The sequence below is a fragment of the Otolemur garnettii genome, unplaced genomic scaffold (genome assembly GCF_000181295.1).
Source record: "Otolemur garnettii isolate 467f Iridium unplaced genomic scaffold, OtoGar3 scaffold00025, whole genome shotgun sequence".
In the NCBI taxonomy this organism is placed as follows: Eukaryota; Metazoa; Chordata; class Mammalia; order Primates; family Galagidae; genus Otolemur; species Otolemur garnettii.
The window spans coordinates 19,993,680-19,999,690 of NW_003852420.1; the positions used below are offsets into that span (position 1 = coordinate 19,993,680).

The following is a 6,011-nucleotide window of genomic DNA, read 5'->3' on the forward strand; positions in this document are numbered from 1 at the left end:
GGGCCTTCCCAAGACCACACACCAGCCAGGCCAAGCTAGGAGCTTGGTCCAGGGAAGTAGGTAGAGCTCAAAGGTAAGGGAGCCAGGGCTGCACCTGAAGAAGAGCCCTATACCATGGGAGTAGTGGGGTGGGCAGCAGGGCATCCCCCAAGCCCAAGGCCAGCCCAAGGACACCAGTGGGCTGCCTGCACACCCAGAGTAGACCACAGGATGGGAGGAAGTCACTGATTGACCAAAGATGATATCAGAAACAAGAGGAGGAAGCCAGCAGCCCCAGCCAAACCCATCAGCTTCCTTTGGGGAGCTCATCTCTGTGGAATTATGCAGGCTGCTTAACCATAAATCTGCTAATGATTAATGCACATTCTACCTGCTGGGCACCCGGGCTGGGGCTGAGGGTGGAAAAGAGGAGGAGGGTTTCAATTAGAGAAGAAGCTGGGCAGAGTAAGGGCCAAGAGCTGGCAAGCCTGGACAGCACCTGCTCCCCTGCCTTTCTTTGGGGCAGGGCCAGGGGATGGAATGCCCCTGTCCGAACCCCTTCAGTCTCTGCAACTTCTTCAGGCTTAGCTGTCACCTAGCTTAGCAATCTGGAGACCTGAGTCTCCATTGCCCTCAGACCTCTTTTTTGAGTAGTCATTACACGTCATCTCCTAAACCCAGATTTCCTACATCTACGACTGGCTCCTCTGTGCCCCAGATGATGTCTCTTTGACACTGGTTCCTGGTCCCACAGGGGCACTAGCTGGGCCAAGCCCAGCCTTGAATGATAGAAAAACCAGTGTTAAAACTGACCTTTTTGCATGAAATATAGAAAAATCACAACCAGTTATCTTGAAAAGAACCAAGGAAGAGCCACTCTTTCTAATTAGGGTGAAACACTAGATTTAGACAGAAATTGTTTTTATTCAAAGCTAGAGGACAAAACCAAAACCACAGGCTATGAAATATACTGTAATATAAAACAGAGGTCATATCATTTTATACTAAGGAGGAGAGGCTTCTGATAAAAACAATTTGATAAAGAAAACAAAAGATATTTTTAGAAAGGCTTCAGCTTTTTATGCAATGGTTTATTAATTGACTGATCTGTTCTCTGTCCCTATAATTTTGTCCCCTTTTCCAGAATGTTATATAAATGGAATGAGACAGTATGTAGCCTTCTGAATCTGGCTTCTTTTACTTAGTATAAGTTTTCACTTCTCTGGGTAAATATTGAGGCGTAGAATTGCTGGGTCACATAGGTAGATGTGGCTCAGTGCCGGTAGCTCAGTGGTTAAGGCACCGGCCACATACACCAGGGCTGACAGGTTTGAACCTGGCCTGGGCCTGCTAAACTACAATGACAAATACAACAAAAAAATAACCAGGCATTGGGAGGCTGAGGCAAGAGAATTGCTTAAACCCAAGAGTTAGAGGTTTCTGTGAGCTGTGATGCCACGGCACTCTACCGAGGGCAACAGAGTAAGACTATGTCTCAAAAAAAATACATATATATATATGTAAATGCATATTTAGCTTCATGAAAATCTACTGTCCTGTTTGCCAAAGGGGCTGTACCATTTTGCTACCAGCATTATGTGAGAGTTCCATTTCTCTGCATCCTCGCCAGTTCATGGTATTGTCAGTTTGCTCATTCTAATAATCACTGTGGTTTTATGAACTGACTCTTTAAAACAAGTGATAAAAGGTAAAGTGATAAAACTCCACACAATTGATTTTGAGTTTGGTTTTGTGACTAACTTGGCCAACGGTCTGTGAGTAGAAGTGACAGGTGTGAGTTTTGAGCTTTAACCTTAAGCATCACAGTGTTTCTTCCTGCCTCTCAGGGAGCTTTGACTTCTGTCATGAAAATCACATGTTCCAGGTGGCCACTGGCCCAGAAGGAGATAATAGGGCAGAGCCATGGGTCACAGCTTGCGGCTAGAGCACCCCAGCCGACCTTCAGACAGGGGAGCATGAGGATAAATACACGTTGTTGTTATTATGGTGTTTGGGTGGTTTGTCACACAGCATTATTGTGGCATAGCTGACAGTGCACTAGATAATTTGAAGATGCTATTTTAAGGTTTTAAAAAGAGGGTTAAGTGAATAAGCTTATTTTAATGTTCAATCAATTGAATTTAAAATGGCAGGAAAATAAGTGATAGAAGGGTTAGATGTGATAAAACAAAGACTTTAGATGGAGAAGACACTTACTGGCTGAGAGGTAGGCAGAAATTAAAAAAGGATTAGATGAGGAAATACTATAAATAATATAGTATCTTTGATAGAAGCCCATAATTTTTTTAAATGCAGAAAAACCACACTAATGATATAAAAATTAAATGGTTTTCCCAGAATGCAAAGGAAAAAGAGTCTAAAAACAAAGAGCAATAACTGAGACCAGTATGCAAATAATTAGTGTTTCTAAAAATTTGTACAAACTGGGCGTGGTGGCTCATGCCTATAATCCTAGCACCCTGGGAGGCCCAGGCAGGAGGATCACTTGAGGTCATGGGTTCAGGACCAGCCTGACCAAGAGCAAGACCCTGTTTCTAAAAAAAATAGCTGGGCATTGTGACTGGCGCCTGTAGTACCAGCTATTCAGGAGGCTGTGGCAAAGGATCTCTTGAGCACAAGAGTTTGAGGTTACTGTGAGCTGTGACACCACAGCACTCTACCAATGGGGTCAAAGTGAGACTCTGTCTCAAAAAAGTAAAATAAAATAAAAATTCATACAAGAATAGAACCAAAGCAATAATCAAAGATATACTAGATACGAAATGTGTCCTGTCTTAAAAATCTAAGTCCACAGCTTGAAAGGAATCTCAATAACAGACAAAAATATTGAGAAAAAATAGGCCTAAATATATTCTAGTTAAATTTGAATTTTTTAACAACAAAAATAATTATTTCCTGCAAAGAAAAAAACAACATCAGGCTTAGACTTATGCTACAGCCCAACACAGTAGCCACTGTTCACATAGAATTATTGAGCACTTGTAGGTGACTAGTCTGAATGGAAAACCACTGAAAATGTAAAATATATCAAATTGTGAATACAGACTACAGAATAAAATCTGTAAAATATCCCCATAATTTTTTTTATTTTTTGCTGATAATATGTTGAAATAATATTTTGGATCTGTTGGATCCAATAAAACATATTAATTTCATCTGTTTCTTTTTACTTTTTCAAAGTAGTTACTAGAATCGTTTTAATTATGTATGTGGCTTGCATCACATTTTAATACCATGTATAAAGCGCTTCTCTAAAATAGGAGCTGGCAAACTGTGGCCTATACACCAATCCGCTTCTATAAATAAAGGTCTACACCACGCCCATTTCTTTACACATTGTCTGTGGTTCTTCCACACTGCAATGGCACAACAAAGCCCATATGTCCTGCAAAGCATAAAACAGTTCTTATCTATCCATTTTCAGAAAGTTTGCCAATCTCTGCTCTAACATCATAAATACCAAAATACAGTGTAGAAATTTCGAGCAAGGTTTGAGGTTCAAAGGTAGTATAGATACCACCTTTTAGATAGAGCCAAATTCTGACTGACATGAGGGATGTCCAGAAAATATCCAGCCATATAATATGAAAAATAGCATCAACAGTTGCTGGATACTTTCTGGACAAGCCTAGTGTGTATTTTTTCCCCTTTTCAAATTGGTAGAGATTTCTTTCATTCCTTCCTTCATTCTTTCTTCCTAACCTTCCTTCCTCTCTCTTTTTTTTTTAAATGATAAAACCCGACATAAGTTACAGCTTGAGAAAAAATGGACACTTACTTGTACAGTCTGTTGAAAGAGTGTAAATTGATAACTACTTTTCTGGAAGGGGATTTAATAGATTATCAATACTGTAGATCTAGGGTTGAAGGGTAGAATTCAGGAGGAGTCAATGAATTTGAGTGGGATGATTTTGCATCTTTATTTTTACTAAACTCTAACTGTAATTTAGCATTTCCTTTAGTCACCCAAGTAGGGGTGGTCAGCAGAAAAATGGCCTTCCAAAGATAGCCGTGGCTTAATTCCCAGAATCTATGACTATGTGATCCAACGAGGTGAAAGGGACTTTGCAGATGTGATTAAATACTGTATCTTGAGATGGGGAGATTATCCTGGATTATCCTAGTGGACCCAATGTAATCACAAGAGTCCTTAAAGAAGGAGGCAGGAGAGTTAGGGTCTGAGAAGGAGATTGATGACAGAAGCAGAAGCTCTGGTGCGGGGCTGCTAGCCAAGGAATGCAGGCAGCTCTGGAAGCTGGGAGAAATAAGGACACAGATTTTCCCCGAGGGCCTCCAAAAGAAACACAGCCCCCCCCAAAAAAAAACACCTTGATTTTAAGTGATTTAGCCTATTAATACTGATTTTGAACTTCTAACCTCCAGAAATGTAAGGTGATAAACTGAGCTTGCAATGATTAGTCAGAGCAGAAATAGGAAACTAATACACTAGGCAAGAAACCATGGCAGTATTAGCTAGCACCTTATCACCAATAGAAATCACAGGTACTGTCATATCAAAGTAGTTATCACAGGTATCTCAAAATACTGTTTACAATCAGGTTTGTAGTTAACAGACTTGCCTCCAGATCTTGATAGTATGAGTATTAATAAAAGAATACATATGCCATTATATCTGACTGTTAAAAGTTTGATAATTGGAGTTTTCAGAGATTCTTTCTGCCAAGGTAGGAGACCTGTGGCTAGGTTCTCAGAGTTTCCCGGCAGCATGGCCCCCAAACACCAGTCTCCGCTCCCACCTCAGAAGAAGAAACCAAGACTGCCACTGCTCCCAGACTGGAGGACACCTCAGGCTCTCAGGGATTGCCAAAAAAGAAAGAAAAAGAACAGCAGGAAGCAATTGAACATACTGATGAAGTACAAAATGAAATAGACAGACTTAATGAACAAGCCAGTGAGGAGACTTTGAAAGCAGAACAGAAATATAACAAACTCCGCCAACCATTTTTTCAGAAGAGGTCAGAAGTGATCGCCAAAATCCCACATTTTGGGGTAAAAACATTCGTCAACCATCCACAAGTGTCCGCGCTGCTTGGGGAGGAGGATGAAGAGGCACTGCATTATTTGACCAGAGTTGAAGTGACAGAATTTGAAGATATTAAATCAGGTTACAGAATAGATTTTTATTTTGATGAAAACCCTTACTTTGAAAATAAAGTTCTCTCCAAAGATTTTCATCTGAACGAGAGTGGTGATCCATCTTCAGAGTCCACTGAAATCAAATGGAAATCTGACAAGGATTTGACAAAACGCTCCAGTCAAGCACAGAATAAAGCCAGCAGGAAGAGGCAGCATGAGGAACCAGAGAGCTTCTTTACCTGGTTTACTGACCATTCTGATGCAGGTGCAGATGAATTAGGAGAGGTCATCAAAGATGGTATTTGGCCAAATCCATTACAGTACTACTTGGTTCCTGAGATGGCTGATGAAGAAAGAGAAGGAGATGATGATGATGAAGAAGGTTTGGAAGATATTGATGAAGAAGGGGATGAGGATGAAGGTGAAGAAGATGAAGGTGGTGATGAAGGGGAGGAAGGAGAGGAGGATGAAGGAGAGACGACTAACAGAACACTGATGGATTCCAACCTTTTATAAAATTTTCTCCAGTCCCTGGGAGCAAGTTGCAGTCCTTTTTTTCCCCCCTCTTGTGCTCAGTCGCCCTGTTCTTGAGGTCTCTTTTCTCTACACCACGATTCTCAACTTATTTGGGGGGAAAATACCTTGAGCAGAATACAATGGGAAAAGAATCTCTACTCATTCTGTTCCAAATTCATTTTGATCCCTTCCTGTCTCAACAAAAACTATATGGAATCAACACCACCAAGCTCTGTGGGGGAAAAGACAAACCCGCTCCCTTGGCTCTGCTGGAAGCTGGAGGGTGCCAGGCCCCTGTGTAGTAGCACATAGAATTCTAGCTTTTTTCCCCCTTTCTCTGTATATTGGGCTCAGAGAGTACACTGTGTCTCTATGTGAATATGGACAGTTAGCATTTT

At 41.1% G+C, this 6,011-nt stretch overlaps 1 pseudogene; it reads left to right on the top strand.

Moving 5' to 3' along the window:
- The first annotated feature begins 4,726 nt into the window (after positions 1-4,726).
- Positions 4,727-5,673, top strand: LOC100965296 (annotated as a pseudogene).
- The last annotated feature ends 338 nt before the right edge of the window (positions 5,674-6,011 follow it).